Source organism: Microtus ochrogaster, unplaced genomic scaffold (genome assembly GCF_000317375.1).
Source record: "Microtus ochrogaster isolate Prairie Vole_2 unplaced genomic scaffold, MicOch1.0 UNK47, whole genome shotgun sequence".
Taxonomy (NCBI): Eukaryota; Metazoa; Chordata; class Mammalia; order Rodentia; family Cricetidae; genus Microtus; species Microtus ochrogaster.
Window position 1 is genome coordinate 1,008,643 of NW_004949145.1, and position 10,044 is coordinate 1,018,686.

At 47.3% G+C, this 10,044-nt stretch overlaps 1 protein-coding gene across 2 annotated transcripts in view; it reads left to right on the top strand.

The window, feature by feature from the left end:
- The first annotated feature begins 8,671 nt into the window (after positions 1-8,671).
- Znf583 (zinc finger protein 583) overlaps positions 8,672-10,044 on the top strand; it is a 19,416-nt gene continuing 18,043 nt past the window's right edge. For both annotated transcript variants that reach the window (XM_026777142.1, XM_013354524.2), the window contains exon 1: positions 8,672-8,842. The gene's annotated coding sequence lies outside the window, so the exon portion shown is untranslated. The remainder of the gene's footprint in view (positions 8,843-10,044) is intronic.

A 10,044-nucleotide genomic window follows, 5' to 3' on the forward strand; every position in this document is an offset into this window, starting at 1 on the left:
AGTGGTGGTAACCCAGGTCCACAGGTACACACACACCTGCCAGCATCCATCCACACAGCACTTAGCAGGTATGCATTCTATAGCATGTCAATTGCACTCTGCAAAATTCATGAGGATTCTGCCAGATGCACTGAAGATGGATCAGGTGAAAGTTGGATTTTTTTTTAAGATTTATTTATTTTATGTGTATGAGTGCTCTATCTGCATCTATGCTTGCACACCAGAAGAGGACATTAGCTCTAACTATAGATAACTGTGAATCACCATACAGTTGCTGAGAATTGAACTCAGGACCTCTGGAAGAGAAGCCGGTGCTCTTAACCACTGAGCCATCTCTCCAGTCTGTGAGTGTTCCTAATATTGCTGAACTGTATGCTTAAAAATGGTGAAAGTGTTATGAGTACCTTTATCATAACTTTAAAAAGAAGTGATGGGAGGGATGTGTGACTGGATTCTTGACCTGCCTAAATATTTCAGAGCATGCGTGGGCACGCATCTGTCTACGGAGTGCCTGCAGCCTCTTCAGAGGGCTCTCTACAGAGATGTGATGCTGGAGAACTACAGTCATCTGGTCTCCCTGGGTAAAGTGGTCTGCTCTGTTAGTCCGGATCTTCCTGGGCGCGCCCCTCCCTTGTCAGTTATTGGGTGCCATTCTGTTCCATGACTGGTCACTTTTGAGTGTACAAAAGGCAGCCAGTTGCTGAAAGTCCTGCCTTCCACTACTCTATTGCATTTTATTTTGGCGCTTTCTGCAGTTGTCCCCCCATTCAGTGAGAGAGCCCTGGATCGCTACTCCAAGGCCTCTCAGCAGGACCAATGATGTGTTTTTCCTCTTCTTAGGTCTCACCATATCCAAACCTGATGTGATATCCATCCTAGAGCAAGGCAAGGAGCGCTGAATAGAGGAAAGGGGCACAGCAGGAGGCTAGTATTCAGGTGAGTGACAGACCGATGTGCCGTGGCGGTGCCTGTGCCGTAGCAGTGCCTTGCTGTGGTGGTGCCTGTGCCGTGGCGGTGCCTGTGCCGTGGCGGTGGCTGTAATGTGGCTGTGCCTGTGCCATGGCGGTGCCTGTGCCGTGGCTGTGCCTGTGCCATAGCGATGCCTGTGCCGTGGCGGTGCCTGTGCCATAGCGATGCCTGTGCCGTGGCGGTGCCTGTGCCATAGCGATGCCTGTGCCGTGGCGGTGCCTGTGCCGTGGCTTTGCCTGTAATGTGGCTGTGCCTGTGCCATGGCGGTGCCTGTGCCGTGGCTGTGCCTGTGCCGTGGCGATGCCTGTGCCGTGGCAGTGCCTGTGCAGTACTCGGGGCTCGTCTGCTTCATGAACCTGATGAGTGTATTCAGAGGCACTCATCAGTTCTGTCCATGGCTCCTGGCATCATCATGGAAATGAGTCTTTTTACCCAGTGAGGTTGGTAGATGTGGCTGCAGTGTCGCTTGCCACTGTGACTGAAGTCGTATGCCAGGTAGACTTGGATGGAATACACCACGGGGCCTTTACAAGTAATTTTCCTCTATTTTGCGTGCTGCGCCAGCACGGCAACTGTCGTTCTTCTGAGCGAAGGATGTCGGGATTAACACACAACACAACTTCAGGTTCTGCAGACAAGCCTTTTATTCCACTTTCTCACAAGTATATATAGCCCTCAGCAGGGGAGGCCAAACCAGCAATAGCAGGAAGCTCATCACCATAACTCAATGGCTTAGGGTAAACATCCTTAGAAGCATTGCTGAAAACAACAGATTGTTCCTATTTTTGTTCCTGTTTTCAACCAACCTTAAGAGTACAAAACAGATCAAGTGGGGGTGCGAAGGCCTGTCCTCTAGGGACCCAACAGTGCGTGCATAAATGCCAGTAGTGCATGCTGAGGCAACTGTGTGGAGGTCAGGGATGACTTTTGCAGTGGCTCTCTCACCTTACTGAGGCAGAGGTTCTTGTTTTGGCCATACTGCCCAATCCAGAATAGCCCCAGAAGCTTCCAGGTGATTCTCTTGTCTTTGCAGGAGTGCTGGGATTATAGATATGAGCCAGTGTACCTGACTTCTTGTGGGTCCCGCCCGGGATTCAACACAGGTCGTTAGGCTTTTGTGGCAGGTGCACTTACCCACTGAGCTATCTTGCCTGTCCCCATGCAGTTTTTGCTTATAATCAGAATAAGATTAAACGTGATGCTGTAGAAGGGTCTCACCCCCCAGTAAACTGAGCTCTAAGCACAAGGTCATTCTTTTTCCATCACTCCCTTCAAGCCATGGAAAAGTTCAAGAGGGGCTACTTCCGAGCTGACAGTGGTCGTGGTGTTTGGTTACATTTCAGACCAGAGGAAGCCACAGGAAGAGTCAGCGACTAGATGGACCTGTGGATGGCTGCTGCATTGCCGCCGTGTCTTGGTAGACAGACGTGTGCCCTCTGGCTTATGGGCCTAAGGGTAGCTGCTGCATTGCCGCCATGTCTCGGTAGACAGACGTGTGCCCTCTGGCTTATGGGCCTAAGGGTAACTGCTGCATTGCCGCCATGTTGCAAGGAGGGGATCCACTCGTTGGTTCCTGGCTGCCCGGCTAGCTTAGCCCTGAAATAACCACACAGAAACTGTATTAATTAAATCACTGCTTGGCCCATTAGCTCTAGCTTCTTATTGGCTAATTCTTACATCTTAATTTACCTCACAGCTCCCTTGATGCCTGAGTTATGCCCACACCTGTCTCTCTGTCCATTAACTTGTAGAGAGCTAGGATAAACCGTCTCCCAACACCAGGAAGCCAACTTTAGCTGCTGCCGAGGAGGTACAGCACGAGTGTTCCTTTCTCCCCTACTACCCTTAAATACCGCAGATAGTGCAAAGCTCAGGGGTCCTCAGACCTGTTCCAGTGATGGAGAGCCATGCAGTACTCACAGGACAGGGAAAGTGCTCCTCACCCAGGCAGTAAGGAGAGCTTGCATAATGTACATAGCCCTTGATCCAAAATGAAGCACTCACGCGACTCAGCCATTTAATCTTCCACACATCAAGTGGAACCACTCTGAAGTCACCCTGGCTGTTTCTCCAGCTTCCAAATGCACAAAGAGCTCTAAAGCCCAAATGGGGCCTACCATGAGTCAAGACCTAGGGTGAGGCTGCAGAAGATAATCAAGCAATTAGATGGAGCAGGATCATGTTGTACAAATGTTGGGCTCCATCATCATTACATAAATGGACCATTCCAGAGATACAGCAGTGTGTGAAGTGGCACACACACTAACACCTGTTGAAGAAAAACATGCAAAATTAGCACATTAATAGGTTAAGTCCACAGGTAGGTAACTGAGGAATCATGTTTAGTCCAGCCATAATAATAGACTATGACACACTATAGACTATAATCAGACTTGAGCTTGAGGGGCAAAAGATGGCTCAGTGGTTAGGAGCACTCGCTGCTCTTGCAGAAAACATGGGTTCAGTTCCCAGCATCCACATCAGGCAATTCACAAGCTCCAGGAGTTTACACATCCCCTCCTGGACTCCTCAAGAAACTGCACATCAGTTATGAGGGAAAGTTATTCACAACTAGTTCATTTGCACAATTATACGAACATTCAGCAAAACGAAACCAACCACTACTGATACATGAGTTTAAAACAAGAAAACAAAGCGATGGAAGAGAACGACATGGTGGGTGGCTAATGAAATAGTTCAGTGGATAAAGTGTGGCAATCTGAGTTTGATTCCCACAACCTACATGGTGGAAGGAAAGAACCCACACCTACAAGTTGTTCTCCGACCTCCACTTTGGGTTTTCATGGCACACAATGGCCCCCCACAAAAAGCAAATAAAAAAAAAAAACAAGGTTCTATAGTGTTGTCACTTAACCACTTCTTGAGTTCACTAAACAAATGGTACTCTGTACCGGGTGGTGGTGGCACACGCCTTTAATCCCGGCACTCGGGAGGCAGAGGCAGGCGGATCTCTGTGAGTTCGAGACCAGCCTGGTCTACAAAAGCTAGCTCCAGGACAGGAACCAAAAGCTACAGAGAAACTTTGTCTCAAAAAAAAGAGGAACAAATGCTACTTTGTAAGGATCATAAAGGAATACCTGACACATTATAAATATTTCTAATTTTAAGCGAAATAATTATGAAAGGCACTTAACATGATGTAATGAGAAGTGCGCCCTTATTACAAGCACATTTATAGGCACCATGTTACTACCCGTGACTCACTCAACAGTTTCCCCGCTGCTGGATAGTGAACCCAAAAAAGATCATTTAGGTGGTCCTGTGTTGTTCCTAAACTAGTGGTTCTATGATTCTTAATGTATATATGTATATATAATCCCTTTAAAAGGTTATACTCACACCTGGGCTTGTCTTATTCTTTTCTATGTGCCTATTAAGCCCTGTGCTTAAGCTTGTTTGCAAATATAGGGACTGGAGGGATGGCTCAGCAGTTAGAAGAACTTGCTGCCCTTGCAGAGGACCCATATTGGGGTTCTAGCAGCCACATGGCAACTACCAATTTATCAAAACTCCAGTTCCAGAGGATCCAACACCCTCTTCTGGCCTCTGTGGGCACTGTATGCAAGCAAAACACCCACACACATACAAATAAATAAATCATTTTTTTTAAAAAAGTATTTTACTGTAAAAATTTTTAATCAACTCCAGATCTGCTTTAATATGTTATAAATGTGTGTATGTATGTATATGTGTATAATTATATATACATACAATAAAATACTACTGCGTCTCAGAATAAACAAAGGCAAACATAGTGCTAAAAGCAAAATATCCCTAATTTCAGAAGGTAGAGGACCCTTCCCAAACTGTCCTACGTCTACTAAGTTGCCTGAGAAACTGGGCACAAGAAGAGGGCACCACCTGAGTGCTAGCCGCGGGGTACAACGGAAAATGTAGTCCAGAACCGGAAAGCCTATAAAAAACGGTGTGTGTGTGGGGGGGGGAGAGATGTCGCGATTAGTCTGAAGGCTGGGACTCTTGGTCTTTGGCGCCTGCTCCCATATTCACCGCGGAGCTTCCGAATAGCTCTGGATCCTCCACTTGTTCCCTCCTTGGTCCGGCTGCCTACTGCCCACAGCCGGATTACCACATCAATACCAACGGCTGCCCAACACCAGAAGGTGGCGCAAGCGCAGAAAGCGTCGCTGGTGCTGCTAGAGAGCGAGTTTACGTTGCAGTCCTTTCTGGGAAAGGTAGTCTCGAGGCTGCCAAACGGTCTAATCAGGTGTAGCAACGTTCTGTGAGCCATGAAGACCGGCGCCTATGTGCTGAAATGTAGAAGGGTGTTCGCATCCTGTAGCATTCTTCTGAAAGTCGCAAGTGATTCCTTCTCTGGCTATGAGTACGTGGCCATGGCTGTGTATGCAATAACTCTTGTGACCATGTGTGGCGTTTGATTTTTAATTCTGTTTGGTTAGTTTAGTATGTGTCTGGGACCGGTTAACCGAGGATGCACACCTGTGGAAATGTGACTGAAAAGTTTTCCATGTATAGAAGATCTCCAGATAAAACTTCACTTAATGGGGGGAAAAAACCCTACAGTTTTACACCTAATATTGAAGCACGGTAATTTATACACAAGAAGACAAGAAATAAAAGTTTGTTTTGATATGATTAGCCACGGTGTATCTTCCCAGCAATAGAGCACTGATTAAGAGCATTTTATTTTACACCCAGGTGTGCAACCCTGGTTTATGTATGTGCACTCCATGAATGCAGTGCCAACAGAAACCAGAAGGGTGCACAGATCTGCCGGAACTGGAGTTACAGGCGGCTGTGCACCACCATGTTGATACTGGGAACCAAGCATGGGTCCTCTGCAAGAGCAGAAAATCTTCTGAATCACTGAGCATTCTCTCCAGCTCCAAAGTAAAAATAACTCTTAAATATAAAGAAAAGCAACACAGTTTTAAATAGGTGTACTAGTTGAAGATTTTCTTCTGTTTAGACATATTCCTGTTTACTTAATTACAATTTAAAAATCTTTGTGTTAAATATATTTGCATTTTCCCTCAAGATCAAACTTCCCTCATGTAATACCTACCATTAGTAATTTTGGTGGAATAGTTAAATTGTTCCATACACTGAAGTGTAACCAAGTTCCAAAAAAAAAAAAAAAAGACATGAATGAGATATCAATGATAGTTCTCACTAGAGATAAGAGTTAACTGGGCTGTTGTGGCACACACCTTTAATCCCAGCACTTGGGAGGCAGAAGCAGGTGGGTCTCTGAATGCTAAAGGCCAGCCTGGTCTACAGAGTGACTTCCAGGACAGACAGAACTACACAGAAACTCTGTCTCAAAAACAAAAACAAAAAACAAGCAAGCAAACAAAAAGGAGTTAGCAGAACACTTTCAGAGAAAAGTTGAATATATATGATAGTATAAAGAACCAACCTGTCTCCATCTTAGGCTTAAAAGCCATCTTAAAGTATGTGCAAACTAGGTTCATTCCTGCTTATGGTTAAACCTGTGTTTCTCAGGGATTGGGCTATGCCTCACCTCTAACCTAATTCAAACAACTCTGAACCGCCTGTTCCAGGAATGATGTGGGATGGCCTTCTGTATGTATGTTGCTTTTACTGGTTAATGAATAAAGCTGCTTTGGCCTATGGCAGGGCAGAATATTGCTAGGCTAGAAGTGATATAGAGAGAGTAGGCAGAGTCAAGGAGGCCACAGCCTCGTGGCAATACACAGCTTAATAGAAATAGGTTAATTTAAGATGTAAGGGCAAGCTAGGAATATGCCTAAGCTATTGATCAAACAGTGCTGTAATTAAGGTAGGGTCTGTGTGATTATTCGGATCAAGGCAGCCAGAACAAATGAGCAGTCTCTGTTTACACAGGAACAGCAATCATGTCTTTGTTTAAAGAACTGTTTATTACCATCTTGCAAACCCATGTTGGTTTCAAAAGGTTTTATGACCACTTATGACTACCTTGTTTTGACTTGACTACCTGCTATTATGCCCACTTTGCAATCGTCTTTGTTTCAAGGGGGACTAACTTTTTATGCTTATTTTCTTCTCCTCTAAGCCCCCCTCCATTTTACCCACAACATCCCGCACTGGGAAACCCCTACCCTTAAGCTCTAAAAGCCTTGTCTTTCTCACATCCAAAGCTGACTCTTGAACTGGGTCTTAGTGGGAGGTAGCCAGTGGACCTGAATTTTTAAAAAAAAAAAGTCTGTTTTAATTAATTCAGCCATAATATTTGGGTTGGTGGTCTTTCTTCTCTCCTCTTTGAGATTAACAAATATAACTGAACAATCTTGTCGAATGTTTTGCTTTAGTCAAGACTTGAGTAAGGTAAGAGTAAGAACCTGGATCCTGGAAGCCCTAACGTCTGTGCTCACCTTTCTCAATAAACCAATCAAAGAAATAATACTGCAGTACAGAGAAGGGGGATTTAGTAAATGTGGCCCATGATGGACAGTGGTGGCACAGGCCTTTAATCCAGCACTTGGGAGGCAGAGGCAGATGGATCTCTGTGAGTTGGAGGCCAGCCCGATCTACAGAGAATGTTTCAGGACAGGCTCCAAAGCTACAGAGAAACCCTGCCTCAAAAAACCAAAACCAAAAAATAAAAACATAAAAAAATATGGCCATGTTGGACAGTTGAACAAAGTAGTCCGGCAACATGCCACACTCCTTGTCCCTAATTCCATTGCCCGAGTCCTGATGAACGCTTTAGGGTTAAGTAACAAAAGTGCTAAGCAGACAAGCTCCTCTGGCTGGTATTCCAGTCTTCTGGGTTCCATGATTTCAGTGGTCTGATAGCTGAAGAATGATTCCACTCTGTATAGACCGTAGTTCTCAATCCGTAGGGCATGTTCTCTTCACGGGTTCAAGATCCCTTCACAGGGTTCACCTATGACCACTGGAAAACACTGATATTTACATTACCATTCTTAATAGTAGCAAAATTACAGTTAGGAAGTAGCAACAGAGTAAGCTAAGGTTAGGGTCACCACAACATGAGGAACTGCATTAAATGGTCACAGCATTAGGAAGGCTGAGAATCGCTGCTGTAGAACATTGTTCTTGTTCGACTGCCCAGGCTTATCTCCAAATCCTTGTTTGTTCATTTGTTGTTTGTTTGTTTGAGTCTCTCTCCGTAGTTCTCTGTTCTGGAACTCACTATGTGGTCTCAAACTCCCAGACATCTGCCAGCTTTTGCTTCCCAAGTGCGGGCTGAGATTAGCGGTGTGTGCTGCTACACCAGGCTTTGATCTCCAAATCTTAATCCTCCTTTCTTTCAACCCCCAAAATCTTTAATCCTAGCAGAGGTGGGTGCGTCTCTGTGAGTAACAGGCCAGACAGGGCTACAGAGAAACCCTGTCTCAAGAAAACAAACAATAAAAGCAACAATAGCAAAAAGAAATGAGAGAAAAGGTAATGCAGAGGGAAATTTAACAAACAAGAAAGGAAGCCAGAATCACTCAGTGACCTGTCATTGGCTCTGGCCAGCATAGCCGCCAGTCTATAGCCGCCAGTCTAGCACTGCGCATGCGTGGCCGAGCATCCTACCTCCACCACTCCTTGTAGTAGTAGCCTGCCTGAGCAAGCTGCGCCTGCGCAGCAGGAGTGAGTTCGGCTTTTGAAAACCTGAGAAGGGATAGAGTCCAGCAGAGACTCCTGGCCTCGGAGAGCCGCGCCCTGGTGGGCGTTCCCAGCATGCCCTGCGCCGCTCAGGTCAAGCGCCGGACTCCACCTCCCAGCGACCCCTGCGTGAAGCAGCTCTGTTGCCGCGCCTTTGTGAGCTCTGTTGTCGCCGCGAGATCGAGCCCCGGGCCCGGCCCAATCGGCCTCGGCGCAGAGCGAGGAGTGACGCGGACGCAGGAGGAGCCCGGTGAGCAGCAGGGTACCGTGTGGGAGAGTGTGTGGCGGGACCCGCGGGACCTTGCAAGACCACGCCACCGTGTATGAGGGGCCTGTGGTTGTACGCCTGCAACTGCGTGACAATGTACGCGACAGTAGGAGACAGCATCCCACGGACCGGGGCGCCTGCGACTGTGAGACCGACTGTGCCACTGTGTGATAGCGCTGGGGGACGTGTGGGGGGACCTGAGTGACAGTGTGAGCCTGTGACTGAACCTGCACATTGTGTGAGCCTGAGGTGGTGTTCGTGTGTGTACGAGACCACAGCAGCCTGCTTGAGGGGACCAGCAGCCCACACTGTGTAGGACCGAAAGGCTGAGGCAGTGTGAGTGACTGTCGGGGTGTGGTGTGTGTGAGAATATGGGCGGGCATCTGAGTGACTGTCGGACCTCACCACTGTGTGAGAGTGTCTGGTGAGACTGCGGGCTGTATGGGGCTGAGAAGTTGGGACAGCGTGGGGGACCATGTGGGAGAATGTGTGGCAGAGTTGAGACCAAGCCACTTCGTTTCTGAGTCTGTGAGACACTGTGACAGTGTGTGACAATGTGCGTGACAGTACATGACTATGCCCGAAGTGTTGGGAGGGCCTGGGATACTTTGTGAGGCTAATACTGCCTATGACCTAGATAGAGGCCATGACAGAGTGTGTGACGGCATGAGACCGTGTCACAGTGTTGAAGGGCCTGTGACAGTGTGTGAGAAGGTGAGCGGCCGTGACGATGTGTGTGATGCCACATACTATACCGCCATGTTTGAGAGGGCCTGTGACAGTGTGTGAGAAGGTGAGTGGCCGTGACGATGTGTGTAATGCCACATACTATACCGCCATGTTTGAGAGGGCCTGTGATAGTGTGTGACAGGAAATGTGTGACTAACGAGGCCATGAGAGGCTCTGAGAATGTATGCAAGGCTGATGGGACTGTGTGAGACAGAACCTGTGTCAGTGCCTTGTGACTTGGTGGCCCCGTGACAGATGGTGAGACCTGTGAGGGTGAGGCTGCTTTTGGGACTATGTGACACTATTGCAGCGAAGCATTTACCATCAGGTGTGATGCAGCCGTGACAGTGGGCCAGAGTGACGGTCTACAAGACTGTGTCACTGATCTGAGACAGGGTAGCTGTTTGAGGTGGACAGTGCTGGAAAGGTGTGACCGTATGAGATGTCTCATGAGG